Here is an 8,395-nt window from a genome sequence, read left to right as displayed (position 1 = left end):
GATGGGTCTGAACCTGCAAATTCTTTTAAGACACTTCATGACACTGTTCTGGAATAATGATATAGAGCATTTTTTTCATTTGACTAGAAATGGTTTTAATGTCTTCATCTGAAAATTATCTATTCATATCCTTTGATCATTTATCAGCTGGAGAATGGCTTATATTCTTATAAATTTGAGTCGATTCTCTACATATCTTAGAATTGAAGCCTTTATCAGAATCCTTGAATGCAAACATTTTCAAATTTTCTTTAAATGAATGTTAAAAATATTTTTTGTATGTAATTGTGAAATAGAATAAGACAAAATTAAATGTTTAAAAAACAAGGAAAGGATGAGATCAGATCTAAACTAAGTTTTAGGAATATTAGGTAGCTATGTGGAAAATAGACAGGAGAGAGAAGACATAGGAATAAAGAAAAACAATTGAAGACTTTCAATAGTCCAGGCAGTAGGTAGAAAGAGTCTGAACTAGAATAGACTGTGTGAGTAGAGAGAGAAGGATTGTATTACATTTGAAAAGTAAAATTAACTGAGAGACAAGGCCCCAAGAATAATAAATTTATTATCTAGGTTAACAGTAAGCAATAACTCGGGTAAATGGTCTCTCTTAATAATCAAAAACTCTTATGTAAGAACTGATAGGGTCTTTTAGAACAATCAATACAATGACAGAGCAAAATGTTGAACAATAAAGATTTGTTCTCTTCTGATTAGCTAACAGTGACATAGTCAGAATTGAGATTATATCATTTGAACTTCTCTTTCTGAAACCCCCTTATTCCCATTCAAGTCTTGTAGTTCAAAGAGATACTAAAGAAGGGAAAGGGACCTGTATGTGCCAAAATGTTTGTGGCAACCCTTTTTGTAGTGGCTAGAAACTAGAAAATGAATGGATGCCCATCAATTGGAGAATGGTTGAGTAAATTGTGGTATATGAATGTTATGGAATATTATTGTTCTGTAAGAAATGACCAGCAGGAACATATTTAACATATATAGGACTGCTTTCCATCTAGGGGAGGGAGTGGAGGAAGGGAGGGGAAAAATCGGAGCAGAAGTGAGTGCAAGGGATAATGTTGTAAAAAATTACCCTGGCATGGGTTCTGTCAATAAAAAATAATAAAATTTTAAAAATAAATAAATAAAATAGGAAAAAAAAAAAAAAAAAAAGAAAGAAATGACCAGCAGGATGAATACAGAGAGGCTTGGAGAGACTTACATGAACTGATGCTGAGTGAAATGAGCAGAACCAGGAGATCATTATACACTTCAATAATACTATATAAGGATGTATTCTGATGGAAGTGGATATCTTCCACAAAGAGAAGATCTAATTTAATTCCAATTGATCAATGATGGACAGAATCAGCTATGCCAGAAAAGGAACACTGGGAAATGAGTGTGAACCAATTGCATTTTCATTTTTCTTCCCAGATTATTTTAACTTTCTAAATCCAATTCTTCTTGTGCAACAAGAGAACTGTTCAAGTTCTGCACACATATATTGTATCTAGGATATACTATAATATATTTAACATGTATAAAACTGCCATTTAGGGGAGGGGGTAGAGAGAGGGAAGGGAAAAGTCGGAACAGAAGTGAGTGCAAGGGATAATGTTGTAAAAAAATTACCCATGTATATGTTCTGTCAATAAAAAGTTATAATAAAAAATAAAATATTTTTTAAAAGACTTGTGGTTCAAGTCAGAAGGCCAATTAGAAATAGTCTTCAAATGATGGGAGTAGCTACAATAGTTTAAATTGATAAGATTTGCCTTTTAGGTTAATTTAGTTTCTCTGGAAAGTGAATGATAGTGAGGTTACAAAGGTGGAGGTAATTCTAAGACAAAAGTTAACCCTTTAGGCAAGTTTCTCTGGAATGTGAGTAGCAGGTGGAACTTCCAAGGGGAAGGAAATGTGTAAGGGAATATTAAATCTTGCTTAAATCTTAGCAAAAAAGAAGTAAAATCAATTTTCAGTTTTATAATTCCTAAACACTTTTGATTCTTTGATGGCCATCCCTTGAATCATTTATTCCCATTAAAGTTATAAATCAAGGAATTATTAAAAATCATGGATGCCTATCAGGTGTTTAGTTGTAGAGGGCCAATATTGAATAAATTTGGTCCAGATATTACTTTAGACCTGCTTTCTGTAAGGGTGAACAATTCAAAGCATTGACTCACCACTTCCCTTAACAACGAATGAAAGGGGCAGCTAGGTAATGCAGTGGATAGAGGACTAGCCCTAAAGTCAGGAAGACCTAAGTTCAAATCCAGCCTCAGACACTTAACACTTCCTAGCTGTGTGACCGTGGGCAAGTCACTTAATTCCAACTGCCTCAGCAAAAGAAAAAAAAAAAATGAATTTAAAGACATATTGGAGATAAGTTTAGGATAACCTTTATGAATGCATGGGGCAGGAACAAGGCAGCACCTCTCTGCTATTTATGACTGTTTTGACAAATAACCTTGTTATTGTTACTGTTACTAACAACTCTATTTTGACAAATACTTTATTAATAGTTACTGTTATTAATGACCTGTTATGAGAGATACTTTGTTATTGATAGTTAAGGTCAGACTGAAATGTCAAAGTATGAACATATACATTAACCCTGGAGTGTGTACAACACCACATGGAGGTAGTTGGTGTCAATGCAACATTTGCTTAAAGAGTGTATAAACTCTGGCTCTCAAATTAATAAAAATGGCAAGACAATTTTTCCCCCTGGCTTGTGGATATTCAATTCACTTTCATACTCTCAATATTCACTAGAGCTGGACTCTTAACATTTAGTAAAGCTGAACCAAGGATTACAGGAAAAATGCTGTGAAAAAAAAAAAACTCAGTATTTCTCTAATGTCACAACCCTAATATGGAAATAGTGATTAAAGAAAATTTATCCTAGATATTCTATTTTAACAGAACTAATTTGAGGGAGGATAGCCCAAACCATCAGGCTTGATCTAGAAGATCTGCTTCTGTGGTTCAGGTTACTTATAGAAATTCTTTGATGTTTCTGCTAAAATCTGCCAATAACCAGACTCAATACAATCTAGTACAATCTCTTAAATTTTGCTTTTTTAACAACTAGTTCATACAGTTAAAAACAGGCTCAAACTTTATAATTCTGAAACTATTAACAAAGCTATAAATTTATCTGAAACTTAAGTAGGTGATTATTTAGGTAAACTAGAAGCTAGACCAATATATATATCATCTTTCTAAAAAAAAAACATCAAATTAAGAACTCATAGTTCAAGTGAAACCTCAGAGAATTTGTTTTTACATTCCCTTTGCTGTTTTAATTTTTTTCTAAATCCTGTATGTGATACAGTGCCAACAAAAGGCTGAAAGAAGAATTTTAAAAAGACTCTATGGCAATCTGTCATGTTGATATATTTAAGAAATTCAAATACCAAAGAAATAAATATAAGCCAATATACAAGGTTAAGTCATTTAATTTCTAATCAGAAGAAAGATTAGTATCTGAGTTGGGAGGGGGAAAGCAAACAGGTGCAGTTCCATGTAATCAGAAAAAGGGTACCACTCCCACTCACTCTCCAAGTGTCTATTCAGTTAAAGAAATATGGAATCAATAATTGATCGGTATGGGGCCAGTTTTCAAATAAGATTGCTTGAGTTGCATAATTGTAAGAAAACACTTTGCATCAATCTTTGGATCTAATTGGATTTCTGATCAGCATAGCCTAGGTTCTTAGTTAAAGGTCTCTAAGCAATAGGTAGAGGTAGTCCAGCTTCCCAGTCATAGTAGGGCTAGATTCAAACACTGCAATAGTTTTCTCACAATTGTCACAATTTTTCTCAAAATTTCCATCTTTTCTTGTTAAGAGATCTCCAAGTCACCTTTTGAATCAAGAAATTAGATAAAAAACAAAGTTCCTCATAAAGGGGTCCAAGCCTAGAGTCCCAAACTGGCTAGGATCAATGACAGGGAATAAGTCTTTTGCAAGTATCTCATATATATCAACTGACACCCCCCGGGGGGGGGGGGGGAGAAGACAGCCATTTCCTGATATATGGAATGGGCAGATAAAAAGAATTGTAACTCTAAATCTTGTCAATCAGAACCTTTAGGGGAGAGGTAAGGAACTGAACTTCTGTATTTGGTATGTGTCCCACTTGGGAGCGCACCCACTTCTCATAAGAATTGCTGACTAAAGAATTCTTCTCTCATTCTAAAAGGGCTTTTGTTGCAACTTTACTCCTGGACTAGCTTGCAACTGGGGAAGGTCATCCAATTTTACTCTCCAACCCTGCTGAGTTCCACAGGGTCTTTTGATCACACATGGCCTAGCTTCTAGTTTGCCTAAATAACCATCTATTTAAGTTTCAGATAAATTTATTTATTTATTAAGATACCAGTGTTTATTAACCATCTGGTACTTTCCCAACCGAGTTAGAGCAGCATTTGGGGTAAAACTTAAGGCTACTCTGTTGTGGTTCCTAACCACTCAGTGGTCTGAGTAGTAGGAGCTGCAGAACAGTCCTCAGTAGCCAGCTGAGCACTCTGATCTTCAGGAGAGAACTGTTGAATGGGCACAGATGGCACCTCGACTCCCTTAGACCAATCATCCCTTCTAGTTGAGCAACAGTCAATTCTGGGGCACATGCAGCTAATTCACTCTGAAACTTCCTTTGTTACTGCTTTCTCAGCCACAGCCTGCATCCCTTTCAATCTCCTCTGGATCCCTGTAGAAGTAAAGAAAAGGTATAACCTTCCATGGTGTTCACGGGAGATATGAGCTTGCATACCCAGGACTTCTTGGGGCCAGCATCCTCCACATCAGACCCACTGAATAAGCTCCCTTGTTATTTCATGGATTGGCAACGTTCACGTAGTGAAGTGGGAAATTTGTGTTGTACAATATAGTGGTTGGTTAGTCAAAGGCGGGTGATCTGCTTGAGGATCAGTTACCACCAGAGGCAAGGCTCCCTGTGTAATGCCAGAGAAACTGAGCAAGACAGAGATTAGAGACCAGTTCAATAGTTTATTAAATGAAGAAAGATACTGGGACCAATGGATCCATATTTGGTCCCAGGGCTGGACGAGACAATTATCTCAAAGAGTCCAGCAATTAAGTATCAGAGGGCAAGCTTTTTAATAGGATAACAAAAACAAGAACATAATGGGGGAGGTACCTGGATGGGGATAACCTAATGGAGGGGTGGAAGGCCTCTAGGATGACACTATGGAGGGAGGTTACTGATATTCTAATGACATCTAAAATGGATAAACTTTTATCCTATCAAACATTAAGAAGGAATGTCTATAACCTAAAGATATAAAACCTTTATCTCATCAACCATTTAAAAGGGAATGATTATAGCCTGGGGTTTTGGGGCAGAGCAACTGAGGCAGACCTTTATCTCATCAAACATTAAGAGGGAGAATAACTAAATAGGACAATTGGAGAAATTGGGTCACAACATTAAAAGGGAACTTTGGCACAACACCTGAAAGCTATTTAGTGAAGGATCATCATGTGAAGTGTCCACCAATAGGTGTGGTGCTGATGCATTAGTTGCAAAGGCCCCTTTCCCAATGTTACCATTCCCACCCTGGATACCACCCTATTTTGTACTAGCTACCCCCCAGGGAAATACCTTTAACCTGACTATCCTTTGTCCTCTTCAGAAAGATAATAATTGTAGTATATCCATTCCAAAATTATTCTGGCAAACTTACTCATAATACATTACCTTCCTTGAAGTTTTTTCATACTCACTTGGAAAAAAAAAAGATCTCCAGTACTTGTAAAATCTATTTTCATTGATCACAAGGTAGAAGAAACAAACAGAACTGTCAAATATGCCCAGTTTGTGAAAGGGCTGCTAAACACCCCATTCTGAAGCCTCTCTGGAGGAGAGGTACATACTTAGAGCAGGACTGGCAGATGAATTTTACACATATGCTCCCACTCAGGGGCTTCAAACTGCTTTTTGGTTTTTGTTGTCACCTTTACTAATTTGGTAAAAGCCTGCCTTGGAAAGCTGAGGTTTTTGCTAAAGGAGCTCAAATCCTTTTAAGATTAATTATTATCTCCACTCTGCATGTTATCCTCTCTACCCAGTGCTTAACACTTATTTATACACCTTTGCTTGCACCCTAGGTCATCTGAGTGCTCCTTTCACTGTGTATAATGCCACTGCTTTGAATACTGCCCCCATCCCTTCAAGGAGACAAAAGCAGAGATCTGGGGGGAAACATTCTTTGGTATTTACCATAGGAAAAGGAGTTTGGATGAGAGGCATTCATTATAGCCTCATCTTCCCCCCTACCCCTAGACTTTCTCTGGATGGGTTCCTGACTATTGTCCCTACTAACTCCATTTTAATTATCCTTTTTGCTCATATTTGGCTCCTGCATTTTTAACCTACTTGTGAGATTTGTTTCCTCCAGGCTTCAAGCTATAAACTTCTGATTATCTGTTCACTCTAAATACCATTGGCTAACTGATTCTGATACCCAGCACCCCACTGAATACTGCTGTCGCCATCTTGCTTCCTCTCTTCAGTCTGGACCTCTACTGGGCAGGGACAGCTTTATGCCCCTTGTCAACCTGAAGTAGTGTTGTACCAAAGTTCCCTGACCTAGTTTCCCCATTGATTTTGTGATCCCCTGACCTGGGGGGGCGGGGTTCTGTTCTAATGGGTCAGTGGTCCTGGGTCTTTTGGCTTTGGAATCGCCTCAGGAAACTTCCAATCTATCTGATACTGACCACTCTTTAGCCAGATAGCTTCTGGCTTCAGAAAACTCCTATGCCCCATCTGTTTGACTCTGAATAGATTACTTCTCAGTTCATTGCTGACTGAGCAATAATGCAATAATCAAATTTCAGAGACCACCCTCAATTTATCTGGAGATTACTCCCTAGCCTTACCCCTTAAGCTGTAGAATTAACATATCTATGATTGAAAGCTTTATAAATGTATCTCCTTGCTTCAGTTTCTTTTCTGAATTCCTTTATAATTCAGTCTTCTTGTAAAGGCATACTTTACTTTCAATAAAACTTTGCCCCTCCACTATGAGATGGATTCAAGCCCGCAAATTCTTTTGAGAAACCTCATGACACCAGTCTGGGACTTGTGGGGTCCCCCCTTGTTTGTTTCCTCCCTAACAGTGGCACTAACAGTGGCAGCAGAAAATTTCAGAAGTTTGTTTGCTAGTCATTGTTCCTGGATGAGATTATACTAACATTAATTGGATTTTCAATGACAACAATGGCATGAGCTGCCAGCAAAAGCTTTTCCCAAATTGTCTTCAAATTAATGTCATCACTCTTTCTTTTGCAGATATACTAATTCATTTAAAAGTCTAAATCTACTTAATCTGCAAGATATCTAAGGCTCTGGACATGTGAAAGTTTCCCTTTGGGAAACTGAGGATAATGCAGTATGGAACCCTCTTTTGGGCAACACAAAGAAAGGTCAGGTAAATTTTAAATGCAAACTAGTTTTTGTTTGTTTTTTTTTTTTTTTTTTTTTGCACTCTGGGATTACTTTCAAACTTTTTCTGTTACCCTAAAACAATAGCTCTATCAATCTTCAGGGGAAAAGTGATTTAAGTGCTATTGTGTGGGTCAGAAACCATTTAACAAAAAAGATGGAGAGATCTCTAGAAGCAAAGCAAAGTTTATTATACGTTCTCGGGAGAATCGGGCGTCCCACCCATCGAGCAGACAATCGAAGGGAGGAAGCACCTTAAGGAGCAGGGTCAACGCTTTTAATCTCTAACACAAATTCCCCTTCCCACCACTTACCCTCATCCTTATTAGCTGAGGCTCCTACATTCTAAACGCGGGAACTACCCAAAAAATTGAACTTGACCAATTAAGTACACAGTTGCCCATATTTGGTTGAAATAGGGAGGATAACAAGAAGGGGACTTAAGTATGCCCTTAGGGAGATAACAGGGAGGAGACTTTAAGTATGCCCTTAAGAATATAGCAGGGAGGGGGCCTAAGTATGCCCTTAGGAGAATATAGGGGAGGAGACCCTTTAAGTATGCCCTTGATTTAATGTTTAAAGTCCTTCAGGCCTACTCAAACTTTGAAATAGATGAAGCCTTACTCGATTTTCACAACTGTCTTGAAAGATTTCACCTTAATCTCGTTCACTATTTACCCCTAAATTTTTTACAGAATTTAATTCTTAGTTATCCTTAAAACAAACTCTATAGGGAAGCATTCCCAAACTCCCTAAGATATGTTAAGCTTCCGTTAAGTGCCTTGTCAGATACAACAAAGACAAAGACATAAATCCTTAGGATTTTCCAAGCGTCAGGAGTTCTCTACAATCTCAAAATATTAATCTCCAAACTCCTCAAAGATTAATCTCTAATCTCCTTATTCTCCAAACCTTCAAA

General features: G+C 37.3%; 1 pseudogene; it reads right to left on the bottom strand.

Moving 5' to 3' along the window:
* Positions 1-4,456: 4,456 nt before the first annotated feature.
* LOC127547992 (40S ribosomal protein SA-like) lies at positions 4,457-7,796 on the bottom strand (annotated as a pseudogene).
* Between the last annotated feature and the right edge of the window lie 599 nt (positions 7,797-8,395).

The sequence above is a fragment of the Antechinus flavipes genome, chromosome 1 (assembly GCF_016432865.1).
Source record: "Antechinus flavipes isolate AdamAnt ecotype Samford, QLD, Australia chromosome 1, AdamAnt_v2, whole genome shotgun sequence".
In the NCBI taxonomy this organism is placed as follows: Eukaryota; Metazoa; Chordata; class Mammalia; order Dasyuromorphia; family Dasyuridae; genus Antechinus; species Antechinus flavipes.
Note: the sequence above shows the minus strand (reverse complement) of the source record. Positions and strands in the feature narration are given on the sequence as shown.